Raw genomic sequence first — 15,789 nt, 5'->3', positions numbered from 1 at the left:
CCTGCCGAAAGTAAAAAGAACGAAACTAACCTCGGAGGACTGCAAGATCGCTGGAAGAATGACTCTTGAAGGATTTCACCAGAAAAAGCTTAGCACTGTTCTAGAAAGAGAGAGACTTGGCTGATGATGGAGACGGTAAAGGGAAGTGAAGTGGAATTCTAGAGCATTATAAAGGCGAGGGGGCCCGAGGGCCGAAGCGTCGGGAAGGCGAGAAATCCCTCGAGCCCCGGAACATTGATTCTGGATCTGACCGTCCGCTCCCCCACGTGGTTATCTCGAGCCGTCAACATCATGATGAGACGCCATCAATAATTACCCCTTATTAAATAAGGGGCAATTATGGGGGCAGTTGAGGAGGCCCCGGATGACATGGGCCAGGTCCGACTCGCAAAACACAACATTCAGTCCGAACAGCTGGGTCAGCCCATAGAAAGACACTGCCATATGGGCCGAACGGGAGTAAGCCCATCAAAGGTGACCAGGGCTTACAGAGGAATAGGCCCAGATCCAGCAATCAGTAAATATCTTGTAAATATCTTATAAATATCTATAAATAGAAGTTGGAATGAAGAGGAGAGGGATCTTTTTGGGTTGAGGTGTAAGAATTCTAGAGAGAGAAAGAATAGAAGGAGTTTCTTGCATCTTCACCCACCCTAAGAGAGAGCGAGCTGTAACTTCTCGCTGCAACACTTCCTCACCCCAACCCACCACCTTCTTCTACTGCCAATCATGCATCATCGCCTGCTTCTTTTCCTTCTCTCATTTTTCAATTGATTGATGCCATTTTATTTTAGGATGCTATAAAATTAAATTAAATTTTGGAATTATATGTTTATGGTTAATGAGATTGAGTTGATTTATTAATAAAGTAGGTAACAAATTAAACGTGGGTTTGGAGATTTTTTCTTTTTCTTCGTGCTCAGAAATATATATATATATATATGTGTGTGTGTGTGTGAATGTGCTATGTAAACTACAATTGGAAATGTTAGCGAATGCAATTTCTTACTTTTTTTTTTTTTTATTTTAATTAATCCGGTGTGTACGGATGGCATGAACGCTTTTAGGGTCCCTCAACAACCCGATTAATTTTCGAGAACTCAGAAGGACGCCTTTTCATCCAGGTCGAATAAGTCACGGGACAGCAAAAACTAGCCACAAAGAACACTTAGCGGGAAACGAACTCCACACCTTGGACTTGTTAAACTCCAAAATTTAGCAAATAAATCGCTGAGCCATATCCGAAGTTACAATTTCTTACATTTTGTTTCTATAAAATATTTCAAAACAAAATGATACAGGACATTGACGACAGTGCTCTCAAGCGTTCATATTTGAGTATCTTTTTCTTAGTTTGTTACAACAGCCCAACTTGGGTTGGGCAACCCAAACCCAACCCAAGTTTGCTCAATTTTTCGTGGGTTTGGATAATTACTTTTACAAATAAGATTGGATCTGGGTTGAAAATTTTCAATTCGAATTTAATTAAGGTTGAACTTGGGTTGAGGTATTAGCAACTCGAGCAGATCCAAACCCAAACCCGAATTCTAATATTATTTATATTTATATTTTTAATTTTAAATACATTATATATAATATTTAAACTACCATTAACTTTTTTTTCTTTTCACCTTCATTTTTTTAATCTTTTCTTTTCAACTTCATTTTTTAAATTTCAACTTATTATATGATAACATTTAAGATAATTAATTTTATAAGAATATGTTTGTAATTTATTCAAAAATTATAAAATGTCTTTAAATATTTTCTTTTATTTAAAAAAAGTAATTTAATCTAAAATTAATTTGAGATCATATTAAATTTTTGATGTGAAGATTAACCATATGAGTAATTCGAATTCACTCTAATTTTTAACATTGAATCTAAGCCCGAGTTGAAAATCCGAATTTAAAAATAGAATGATAGACTAAACTCAAATTGAGTAATTAGGGTTGAAAATAAGTTTAAGTTGGATTTGGGTTTATCATTTCATATGATTGGTTGGACTCAAATTATATCTCACACTTATCTGTCCGAATTGTAATCATGATAAAATAAAAAATAATAATAATAATTTTAAAAGGAAAAAAGAAAAAAGAAAAAAGACAAAAGATAATGTCACCAGCCTTATAGTAGTTAGTGAGTCATATACGCCTTCTAAATGCAGCTCTCCATTGTTGACTATGTCAAAGAATGCGTGCATTGAACAAGTTTTTTTTTTTTTTTTTTTTTTTTTTTTTTTTTAACAACAATGAACAATTTGATAGATGGTTTATGTGGACACCCTTGGCCTTTCAACTGCGTGCGAAACACTCCTTTTCCACTGCTGTGGAAAGGATTAGCCACAGAGTATGCATATCCGTACGTAGTGGATGCTTTTAATTTGTGACTTATGCCATCTGAATAAGCTTTCACGCTCATAAATTTTGGAAAAATCCTCCAATTCGTCAATTTGGTGAGGCACCACGGTGCCACTGATACCTTTATGTTTGTGTATACATATATATATATATACAAACTCTCTTGTCTTATAAAAAAAAAATGTTATGTAAAAAATGTTATGTTTGAAAAATTGTGACCCAGATAGAGAGAGTATTTTTTTTGTAGACAATAAATCCATAATTCCATTTGTCCCAGTGGGAACTTAAACTCTCACAGTGCATATTGATTGGATTGGATTGGACCTAAAATCAAAACCAATCCAATTCTAAAGGACCTGCAATCCGTTCAACTCGTGTATATATTGTCCGTTTTGTACACCCTCATGATGTTCATGATTTTGCTCAAAATTATTCTATGTGTTTACATGATGTCCACACATATAAATGCCCAAACTTTTTCCCCATGTGATGTGAGACGTCACAATCATCTCTTCTGGGGACAAGTGTACTTTGGTCAACCCTAATGGACATGGGGCGTATGCAAATTATGCTGTGAGCAGTTGGTCGACGGGTTAGACTAATCGTGACAAATAGTATCAGAACTAATCCCACCAGAAAATGGGAAAACGTGCATCAGCTCGCAAAGGTCATGCCAATGAGAACACTGGTCCCAAGAGGGGGGTGATTATGACCTCTCACATTGCTTGGGGGGGAGAATTCCTAACATTTTATATTTGTGGACACTTATTAATCATGTAAATGCATTTTGAACAAATGTGCAAAATCATTAACATCGAGAGGAAAGTGTGCAAAATGAACAATATTTATACAGGTTGGGGTGGGTAGTGACAAATGGTATAAGAGTCAATCTTCAGTCAAAAATGTGGGGAGTGTACACAAGCCCAGGAGGGTCACGCCAGCGAGGACGCTGGGTCCCAAGAGGGGATGCTTGTGACATCCCACATCTTTTGGACGAAGAAGTTTGATGATACTTATATGTGTTGACATCACTTAACTGTATAGACGCGTTTTGAACAAAATCGTAAGCATTGAGATTTGAGATGAGAGAATGCAAAAAAAACGCCTTGTCAAGTCACGCTGACATACAAAGTTGTGGGATGTCCACGTATATAAGTATTATCAAACATTTCACTGCAGTACATGTGAGACGTCATAATCACCTCCTCTTGGAATCTAATGTCCTCGTTGACCTAACTCACATAAATTAAGTTTAGGACTCTACTAGCACTTCTTAATCTTTCAAAATAGAAAGGTTAAGGGCATAAGTTCTCACCTCACGTGGGATGTTTTATATCTACTAATAAAGAATGGTAGAAAGTGGGAACGAAGACTTTGAGGACTTTCTTATTTCGCTTTTAGGTTTTTTTTTTCCTCGTTTGCCGTCTGCCAACCCAAAAACTGTCCTATGGGAGCATGAGCAAATCACCAACGAATTATGGCTTTACCATACTTCTTTTCTTGTATTCTATTTTTTTTCATGTTAACAATAACCTCGGATGCTGTAGAATTAGACACCATAACTACAACTCAATCCCTTCCAGATGGGCAAACCATGGTCTCTTCAGACAGAACATTCGAACTGGGATTTTTCACCCCCTCAGCCTCAGGTAGTAGTCCTCGGAGGAATCGATACTTGGGAATATGGTACAAGAAAATATCTAATAGGACTGTGGTATGGGTTGCCAACAGAGATACTCCACTTACTGATACCTCGGGAGGAGGTGTCTTAAAGCTCACTGATGGAGGAATTCTCATGCTTGTCAATAGTACAAGCAGCATCTTCTGGTCTTCTTCAAATTCATCATCAAATAACAACACAGTGAACCCAATTGCACAGCTTTTGGATTCGGGTAATCTTGTTGTCAAAGATGCAAATGATGAGAATTTCCTATGGCAGAGTTTTGATTATCCGAGTGACACTCTGTTGCCGGGCATGAAGCTTGGAAAGAACCTAGTAACTGGAATTGATAGGCGTCTATGGTCATGGAAGTCCAGTGATGACCCTTCTAAAGGTGACTATTCATTTGGAATTGATCTTCATGGATTCCAACAATTTTTCCTCTTGAAAGGTTCAGTTGAGCAATACCGTTCTGGACCATGGAATGGTCTCCACTTTAGTGGCGCGGTTGCTTTAACACAAAACAGCATCTTCACATACTATTTTGTTTTTGATCAGCAGGAGGTGTATTATGGATTTGAGCTTCTTAATGGCTCAGTTTTCTCACAGCGGGTTTTGAGCCAGAACGGAATTGTACAGCGCTTGACGTGGAATTATAAAACACAGGATTGGATAGTTTCTGTTAATACTCCTGTGGATCGCTGTGATTTTTATGGGCTCTGTCATGCCTATGGTAGCTGCAATATTGATAACTCCTCAATCTGTGGGTGTCTCGATAAATTTTTGCCAAGATACCCAAAAGATTGGAACACGGCGGATTGGTCAGGTGGGTGTGTTCGAAGAACGCCCTTGGATTGCCACAGTGGATCAGATGGATTTCTCAAGTATTCCCGTCTTAAATTGCCTGACGCGCGGTATTCCTGATTTAATAGGAGCATGTCCTTCAAGGAATGTGAGACGGTATGCTTAAAAAACTGTTCTTGCATGGCTTTTGCAAATATAGACATAAGAGGAGGAGGAAGTGGCTGCCTGCTCTGGTTTGATGATCTGATTGATATTAGGGAACTCCCTGAAAGCGGGCAAGATATTTACATAAGAATGGCCTCCTCTGAGTTGAGTATGTGTGATATATATCCCCTAACATGTAGATGAGTGAGTAGCTTTTACATTCTGGTGTGGAAATAAAAAAGAAGTTGCCATCCTTTCAACAACTTTGCAAGCAGAGTTGTAGACAGGAGGCATAAATCGAGAGGCATAGAAAAGCTCTCACAAATTTTTCTTACACTTCATACAGTACTTAGGTATGGATTATCTTATTAGATCTGTATCTGATAATTGCAGCCTCAAAATTAGGTATGAACGTGCTCCTTAGCAAACTAGATTATTGAAATACATGAGTAATGGATTTAGTTTTTATGTTTATACCTTTTCTTCAGATTTGCCTTCAGTTATTTCAGTTAACAATAGAAAAGTGCTTTCTTTTACTGCTGTGTTAGTGCATAGTTTTCCTGCCTTAAATTGTAGTTACTTTAAACTAATGGTAAATTTTGACTGTGCAGAGACACATGTCTTGTCAGCATCAAATGTCAAGATTTTCAAACTTATTTCATTTGCCACTTTATCTTGGTCTCATTCTGTACCTCTTCAGTTTAATTGAGCCACTTTTGCTTTACAAAAAGGGCAGGTTGCTATAATCTGATGACTCATGTAAAGTGAGTGTACCAAAATCAAACTTTCTGAATGCTATTAACTATTTGATAAAATCATCCAACCAATTTTTTTTTTTTTTTTTTTCTACTAAAATGGACCTATCAGATTTTGGGTCTTAATCATAATCCTTTCTCTTAGCTTTCATCACTTTTTTCAGGATGAGGATAGAGATAAGCATTGTGTGTCATGAAGGTTGTGTAGTTGTCTGCCTTGAGAATATGTGTTGATCACCATCTACTCTGAATTAAAGCTTGAGCTTTTAGAGAGAGTATAACTTGAATATTTAAATATTTAACACAATTGCTCACGTATTTGAACACATGACTTTGCCTGCTTTGATACCATGTAAGAGAAATTTGGAGAAGAAAAATAATCTTCACTCATTGAAACAATCCTTTGTACAAGACGTGCATATATACAATTGCTCTCCAAATAGAAAAGGAAATTAAATCTCCTACAATCTGTTATAGTAATATATGCAGCAATACCGCTATAGATGATATTTTTATTGAAGCAGGCAAATGATTAAAGAAACAAATAAATGCTGCTAAAACTGCATCTAGGGTGTCATTACTTAAGTTTGAGATTATTTCACTTTCTTTTCTGTTGATATAGCAAAGGAAAACAGCTGGACATCTCAATTCTTGTTCTACCCACTGATGTTGCTTACCAGTTTCTTTTTTTCTTCTTAAACAAATGATTATCATGATGCCACAAGAGTATCATGCCATACCATTTTAGAAAAAGAGTCGGGGTGGATTCGTTAGTAGAAATAATTTTATGTTGCGCTTGGGAGTATTGAATTAGTGCCTTGGATTTGGAATTGAAGCAAATTTAATTTAAAGTTTAGACTGGATTTCCTCAAATTCCAAATCTAAAGCATAGATTCAGTGCTCCCAAACATAGCATTAGTGACTTTAATTTGAGATCTTATTGAATAATTTATCTAACTTCTGGATCCATGCCGTATTGCCATACATGTTAATTCAAGGAATTTGTACAACTTGTTTTATTCATATGAAGTTTATTTTTGCTCTACAGAAATAGTTAAACTCAATCAAGGTTTAGAGTTGCCATTATTCGACTTTGAGACAATAGCTAACGCCACAAATAACTTTTCGATCGACAATAAGCTTAGAGAGGGCGGCTTTGGACCTGTCTACAAGGTAATGATCATATTTATATAAAGCTATGCAGCATCTAGGCAAAAATAGTTTTCTATACACCAAACCAGTAATTCCATAAACGCTTTCAGTCACTAGTTTTCCAAGAAAATTTCTCAACTTTAAACTCTTCATTCTAAATGCTTAGCAATGTTAGTCAGTGCTATTCTTTTCAAAGGAATTCAATCTTAATCTATGTAAGCCTCTTTGAATGGTAATGATTCAAAAAAGATGCTTTCTTGAGCATTTAGCATATAACTAAAAAAATGTGCCAAGTTCCACAAATGATATGTCTTTCTGGTTATACACAAAATAGTACTGCAAAGGCACCACTTTGATCACATGGTTATACACCTTTAACTCTGCTGTTATGATATGAAGTATGAAGTAATTGTCTTAATATACCTATTGGAGACGATCTCCACATAGGATAGCACACTGAAATTTGAGGGAACGAAAAAGGGGAAATGGAACTCTCAGAATGATAATTTTCAAGGTGTGTTAGACAAGGGACAAGAAATAGCTGTGAAGAGGCTTTCAAAGAATTCAAGACAAGGACTCGATGAGTTCAAGAATGAAGTTGTATGTATTTCCAAACTTCAGCACCGAAACCTCGTGAAGCTTCTAGGTGGTTGCATTCAAGATGATGAAAGGATGTTGATCTATGAATACTTGCCCAACAAAAGCATGGATTGCTTCATTTTTGGTTTGTGGCACTCGAAACCTTGATTTTATTTAGCCTTTTGTAATTTTTGATAGTCTTTATAAACTAAACTTAGTCCTGTCTAGTTATTTTGATTATGCATGTTCCAAATTCCCCACTTCATGTGGAGTGATGTTTAGTAGGATTTCCTTTATAAAAAGCCTTGGGAGAAGGGTCGAGCCCCATATTCATCCTAGTTGAAGATGGGAGGCAGGATACTCTTACTTCTTTGTAACAAGTGCAGCTGCTTGAACTTGCTCCCAAGGATTATCCATGGTTGTGAATTTATAAAAGTAGTTCTCATTTAGACTCATGAATCCAACTAATTGGATGGAAAGAATGGGCAGATAAAAAACAAAGCATGTTACTGGATTGGCCTAAGCGCTACAACATTATCAATGGGATTGCTCGGGGACTTCTCTACCTTCATCAAGATTCCAGATTGAGAATTATCCATAGAGATCTCAAGGCTGGTAATATTTTACTTGATAACAACATGAACCCCAAAATTTCAGACTTCGGCATAGCTAAAAGTTTTGGCGGTGATGAAATGGAAGCAAATACAAAGACAATTGTTAGAACATAGTAAGAACTTTAAATATGTTGAGTGTGCCACTTTTATTGCTCATAAATTGATTTCTTTTTTTGTTGACTTCCTGCAGCGGTTACATGTCCCCCGAGTATGTAATGAAAGGATTCTTCTCAGTAAAATCTGATGTCTATAGCTTTGGTGTATTGGTGCTTGAGATAGTTAGTGGGAGCAAAATCAGAGAATTTTCTCATCCAGACCACAGCCTCAACCTCCTAGGACATGTAAGTGTCAAGAGCTACTGTGTAGTAGATATTTCAGTGCATTGATTCAAGAATTACTGACGAAAATAAGTTACACTTGTCTAGGCATGGGCACTTTATAAAGAAGGCAAGCCTTTGGAACTGATTGATGAATCGGTAGTGCACTCGCGTAATCTTAATGAAGCATTTAGATCAATCCATATCGGTCTATTATGCGTGCAACAAAGTGAAGAGGACAGGCCAAACATGTCATCTGTGGTTATGATGTTGGGCAGTGAGATTGCATTGCCTGAACCAAACAAGCCCGGGTTTTACACTGAAAGAAAGTTTCCTGAAGTAGATTCATCATCGTGTTCAGTCAATCAATTAACTGTAACAAGTTTGGCCCCTCGTTAGAAGATGTTTCATGTCAATATTTTGGTCCTCCAAACCTGGAAAACAAATTCTGTGCAAGGCTCTTTTTCAAAAAAAAAAAAAAAAAAAAAAATGAAAATGAAGTTGTTTATGATGTAGAATAATTTGGCTGAGGCATATTTTGAAAGAAAAAGAGAACATCTTTAGTCCAAGAAGGTCTATAGTAACTCGCGGTTTCGCTGGAAGGATGAGTCATGTAATATTTATTATTTTTGGTGGCCTTCCCCATATTGTCTCAAGAAATCAAGAAACAAAAAATTGTTATCAGAGAACAATCTTTTATAATTGTCTAAAAATATACGGCTTTGTTGATCACTTTGAATTTGTAACCTAGTCATATAATGTTATCCTACATTATTTATAAGTTATTTCAGTAAATTTTATTCAAAGGATTGCTTTTCTAAAATCATCTTGAAGATAATAGGCATCTGCAAGTAGAAAAAAAGTTACTTGAATAAGCTGCATGCATAAATTGATATACAATGAACTTGATGACACTTCTACAATGAGCCCAAATAATTCAATTACTGAAATCAATTTGTCAACGAATTCCCAATGCCTAAAGTTAATTCTATTATAAAGGTCGGTTGGACTTGAAACAAAGCGGACTTTATTATTACTATTTTTTTGTCTTGAAACAAATAATAAATTCCTCCAGTTGAATAGTCAATTTAATGTGGAATGGCAAAAGAAGTTTTCAAATAAATTTAGGTAAATTAGATAGAACCGTGAGGTTGGGTCATATTTCACGTATATAAATATTTTAATTTTAATTTTAATTTGTATTCATATTTAAAACAGTAATTTAGTATTTTACTTACACCTTAAATATTAAAAAATATCAATTTTTAGTAGGATTACAGTATTTTTTGAAGTGTTAAATGATTATATTATCCATTTGACTCGTTGTTGACTTGAAAAAGGTTATTTGAATATTTTTTTTTTTTTTTTGACAAAACTACCCCCAACATACAGCTCTATCACCATTACACATCGCCACTGCCAATCCTACACCTCCATCGCCGCCGCCACCCAAAACCTCCATCACCACTACCCCACCCAAACCAAAACCCAACTAAAAGCCAATCCATCTCACTGTACATTCCTAAACCAAGCCTATAGCTCGTCACCGCCAACAACCAACGCCGTAACCGTCGTCAACAGGGAGCCCATCTCTTTCCGTCATCATCCGTTTACTAGAAGCAATCGTCCGAAGCGAAGCTCAGACACCGATCAATAAACTGATCAGGAAACAGAGGAAAACGACGACAATAGCGATACGGATGAAGATAACCAGACGGCAAAAAATGAATTCCCGCCACCGCCACTGTCGTCGACCATGGATTTCGGAGATTGCAGCGCCACCACCGGCGACCGCAGCACCACCACCCCTATCTCCGGTACTTTTTGATCGCCAGAAATATCTCGTCGATTTCAAATCTCCAAAGAATCATGATCGTTGATCCCGACGCCAATACTACCGTCATGAACGCAGCTAAGCCGTAGATGTGGAACAGAGCATTGGAAACCATACGCTGCTGTCGCCGATCATGGTCATAGCCGCCGTGTGGCAGATCGTCGTCGTTGACAAAAGTCGTCGCCGCTGCCGCAGATCGTCGTCGTTGACACAAATCATTGTTGCAGATTGTTGTCACTGCCGACGCCGCCACCGCCGGAAATTGCGTCGATGATCGTCAAATCGTTCTGTGGTGTGGTGTGGTAATTGTTTTGGAAGCTGCTTTTTTTTTTTTTTTTTTTTTTTAAGATAGATAAAGTGGACGAATGACCGGAAATTGCGTCGATGATCGTCAAATCGTTCGGTGGTGTGGTGTGGTGTGGTAATTGTTTTGGAAGCTTTGCGCTTTTTTTTGTTTTTTTTTTTTTGTAAGATAGATAAAGTGGACTAGTGATTTGGAATATTAGTATTATATAGGGGTATTTTTGCCACTTTAGTTTGTGAAAATTTTGTATTAAATTATCTTTTTTTTGATCCAAATAAACCCTTAAAACATTAAAAAATACGTAATTGCCCTTTAATGTTTAATTTATTTTTTATGATAAAATATCATAATTAATGAAAAGTCAAATTTGCTAAAAAAATTGATACACTATTACATCAACACCATCATATATAAAATAATATTATATATATAACCAAGTCCAACAAGAAAGCATCGTTGGGAAATAACAGCACCATCGCCACCCACTTACGGTCCTACACCACCGCAACTTCCACCCTCTTTCCACTGCAACGTCCACCTCCTCTTTCTATTTCCACAATCTCATCGCCACCTTCCTCCACCTCTGCCACCACCCCTTCCACATCCACTGACGCTATTTTGATCCGTCGTCGCCGCCTCTCCCCAACCACACCCGCCTCTGCCATCTCCCCAACCACAGTCGTTGTCATCATTTCTCCTCAACCACAATCACCGCCATCATCTTCCTCCTTATACCGACGTCACTTCTCAACCACAACCGCCGTCATCAATTCTCCTTAACCATAGCCGCCGCTACCATCTCTCTCCACTCATTGGTGATTACACAATATCACATCTCTTATCACCTGTAATGACTCGGTCATTTTTCTTTTTTTTCCATTCCCTCAAATTTTACAGATAAATTTTTTCCGTCGATTTCTTTTTTCGAGTTTTCTTTTTCCGTCACTTTTTCACTATCTTTTCATTTTGCGTAACCTATAGAGTTGTGCTCGGATTTGATTCCGACCTTGCATGCATTCATTTTACTTAATTTCTATATGATCACATTTTTACTTTTATAGAAAAGTATGTTAGATGTTTACTTTTGCCCGTAGGGGTATAAATGTAAAGATTCTTGAAAATTATTTTCTTTACTTAGGGTGTTTTTCATAATTATCTTTTGATGAAATTTTGTATTTAAGGTTCTTTTAAATGTACCTTTTGAATGGCACTTCATTTTGAGCTTTCTAAGAAATCACTTTTTGAGTTATTCAGTGGGGGGCATTTGTGTAATTATAAAAAGTTTTCAAAAAATTTCTCGTTTTGGGTTCAAACTTTCATGAAGAGTTTATTTCCACTTTTTATAGACTCTAGCACTTCCGAAATATTTTTCGAATTTTTATTTTATTTATTTTGAATTTTCGAACCCCGTCAGTCGTCAATCTTGTCCGGGACATATCTCCTCGCTCGGGACTCGGTTTTTGACCCTGTTTCTTCCGTTGACCTTAGAATTCCATTTCAAAACTTTTTCATTAACGGACCATCGGTATTTGATCACGTCTTCACTAATTTTACTTTTTGGACCCAGACAAGGCCCCGTTCGAACTGTTCGAGATACTTTTTTGACCTATTTAGAGTTAGTGGATGAGAGAGAAAATATCTCTAACTTTTTATTTCCTAAAGTAGCAGCCACTAGCCTCCATTGAAGAACCTTAGAGCTGCCCTTCCTCTCTCCTCTTTTCATTTATTTTCTCTTTGAATTTCATCTTCGCGGTTTATACTTTTTTTATATCCTCGATGACGCAGTCATTTCTATTCGATCGGTTTTCGATTTGCAGCACTTTAATTTTTGGGCTGAGAATTCAAGCTTGGATTTAGGCCTTCTCACTTAAGGATTCTTGCTTTTCTTGTTGTCCTCGCCAAAACTCCGAAGTTTCATGTCATTTTGTGGAGTTTGATTTTGGTGGGATTTGAGATTTTCATCTCTAGTGAGGTTGGAGTGTTTCATGTTTATAATCTTAGTATTTTACATATTTTTGAAATTTATATAACTTATATGCATGTTTAAAGTTTAGATCTAGAAATAGTTTTTATTTTAATTAAATGATGATTTAATTTCATAGTTGAAGCATGCTTAGATTTAATTAATAATATGATATTTGGAGAGCCCATGACTTGTTGTTTATCATATATTATTTTTAAAATTTTTGAATGACTTTTGAAATCTAGAGATTTTTAATTTATTAAGTTAATTAAAAATTAACTAAGTGTTTTAATGACTTAATTAGACTTTTGACTTGATATTTGAGTTATTCGTGATATGTTACTCATTGTGTGTTAATTTCATGTCATTTGGTGATTGCAATATAGAAGAATTAATTAATTTTTATTTAATTAGCTTTCATTTAATGAAATTATGATTTATTTGCATCTTTGATGTTTTCAAAGCCTATTATGTTTCATGCCATGGTAGTTGAGGACCTAGGACATGTCTTATGTGTTTCCACAATTTGATTGTGTATGATATTTGGTTAAGTGCATTTAGTATATGTGTATATACTTGTGCACAAATTATTGATTTTGGAAGGCTTGTAGGGACGTTAGTTTATTTGATGGCTAGGGTTCAGCTCTAGTACGAGGACACGGTCTCTCTTAGTCACAAGTGCACACTAAGTAGTTCATTGAGGGTTATAATTACCCAAAACAACTTGCTCGATCTTGTGACCACATGTCCTAGTCTTTTCACTTGTTTGATTTCGCATTTTAAATTCAAGTTGCTTACCTTGAGAGTTTATATTTTGTTTTCTTTGCATTTAATGTTTCAATGTTGTTTAATTACTTTTTATTGTGGTTTATAATGTGGATGTTATAATGTAGTTTAGGATGATCTCTTAGTCTCACATTGGACATAGACGTTAGGTGACATCAACCACATGGATTAATTTATATCAACTTGTAAAGACTTGCAAAACTTTAGGTTATACGCATGTTCATTTCCTACGAGTAGCTTTATGTTACTCACTCACGTAGTTGGGACATTTTTCAGGTACAGGAATCAAGATTCAGGATTTGCATTATATGCCTTGGATGATTTGTAGATTTGAAGTATTTGATTCATGCAAATATTAACATGAATGTTAATTTTAGTTTAAAATGTCAAAACTTGAATATTTGGTTCTAAATATGTAATGTGTATGTAAGTACACCTTTTGTGATGTATTTAACATGTATGTGATGAAGCCAAGGGTCAATGACCTTATGCTTCACCTTTATGCTATTTGATATTATGCTTAAAAATGAAAAAAATTGAAAAATGCGAAACTTTAGCATGACAATTTCAGCTTGGATGGTGGGAATTGTGTTTTATTATTTTTCATAGTGTTTCTTATATCATATATGACGTGTGGCCATGGGCCAAACAATTTTTTGAATGCATCAATGATGTTGACTTCAAATTTTGTTTTAAAAGGCCATTTTTTATGATTTTGGGGCTTGAACATGTCATATTTTGCATATGGTGTATTTTGAGGCCATGGGCTATTGGGACGCATTTTATTATGTATATTACACTTGCTAGAATGTTCATATTGCATAAATTATCATGGCTGTATTGTAATACCCCATATTTAATTAAAAAGCTTAGTTTATTTTCATTTATGTGTAGATTCCTTTACCTATTATTGTGCATGCTACATTGTTATATTAAGTTCATTTAATGGTGCATGTAAATTAATTGTGTATGTTAAAATAGTAAATTTATTCATTTAATTGTGCATATATTATTATAATTAATTTTATTTGTTGATTATGTTTAATTAAGCAATATTAGTTAATTAAAGTATTATATTTGTGTTATAAAGTATTATGATGATATAATGTATTATTATGTAATAATAATAATAATAATTATAATAGTTTAATAATAATAATAATATAATAATAATAATATAATAATAATAATTATAAAAGTTTATTAATAATAATATTAGTAATAATAATAATAATAGTTATAATAATAATAATAGTATTAAATCACAATGTCATGATAAAATTAGAGATTAGGATAGGATTTCATTAATGTGTATGGGTAGACTTAAAGCCTTATGGTTGGGAATGTGGTTAATTAAATACAAAAATAGATATTTGTAATATTTATATTATATAATTTGTATATAAATTAGCTAGCCTACCTTAGAAGGAAAGAAAGGGAGTTAGAAACAAATTATAAATTCTAGTGAGCCATTGTAAAAGTGTGGAAAGGAAGAGAAAGAAAGAAAGGAGCTTGGACCGGTGTAGGAAAAATTTACCCGACTACGCGCAACCGGCGGATTTATTTTAAATCCAAAAAGGCAAGTTCTTATCTATTTTTCCCCTTTGAATCCATAAATTAATTGTTTAAATTATTTAAATTATTATGGAGCCTTGAGAGCATGTTAGGAGTTAATAAATTATTATTTTTAGTTTATTTAATTAATAAAAATTTTAATTATTTAGGATGGTAGATATTTAATTATTATCCTATACAATCAAATCTAGCTAAAAATAATTATTTAAGGTTTTAGGGATTTTTCTAGAATTTTCTAGATTTTTCCGGGGCTTTTCTGCAATTTCCGGCGAGCCTCCGGCGATGTTTCCGGCCACCGGCAGTGAAGAAGATGACCGGAGTGATCCGGTGTGATGCGGCGCATTGTAGGTTAGTGCGCGCGTGCATCCTGGCCATTGGTAGAGTCTGATTGATCCGGTGCATCGCAGTCCATGTTATTGCAGTACACCCGGATCAAGAACCTTTGGATTAGGTAGATTTATCCAGTGTAGCGCGCCCATAGCAAGACCATGCAACCAACGAATCAGCAAGTGCCGCGTCATCAGGATGCATTAGTGCGCGCGTGGCAGCGCGCGCGCGCGCGTGGGAGGTTCTAGACGCGCGTGAAGTGTGGGAAGCACTAGGAGGCGCGTGAGGGGGCGTGTGGGGTCTCTACAGCTACTGGAAAAGTCCAGAATACCCCTAGGGACTGTTTTGTAAATTCCAGAACCTTAAACTTGGATTTTTAGGTACTAGGTTGGTATTTACGGGTTTAACGGGCCACGAAATTATTATTTTAATACCCGTTAATTATTCTTATGGCCGATTAGTCTTTTCTAAGCATTTATTTGCTCGTTTACAGTACGGATATTAATGTGATTTATTTAACGACATTGTTAAATATAGATGGTGTTAATCAATGGTATTAATCATTGCTTTGAAATTAAATAATGCCATGGTTTTCGTCATATAAATTATCCATGT

The 15,789-nt window shown here is 35.5% G+C and overlaps 1 pseudogene; it reads left to right on the top strand.

Annotated features, from left to right (window-relative positions):
* Window positions 1–3,680: 3,680 nt before the first annotated feature.
* On the top strand, window positions 3,681–8,881 carry LOC132309784 (G-type lectin S-receptor-like serine/threonine-protein kinase At4g27290; annotated as a pseudogene).
* Window positions 8,882–15,789: the final 6,908 nt, after the last annotated feature.

Source organism: Cornus florida, unplaced genomic scaffold, assembly GCF_030987335.1.
Source record: "Cornus florida cultivar Cherokee Brave unplaced genomic scaffold, ASM3098733v1 CherokeeBrave_3.0.0_Hap2_Chr05, whole genome shotgun sequence".
Lineage (NCBI taxonomy): Eukaryota > Viridiplantae > Streptophyta > Magnoliopsida > Cornales > Cornaceae > Cornus > Cornus florida.
This window is presented reverse-complemented; position numbering and strand designations above follow the sequence as displayed.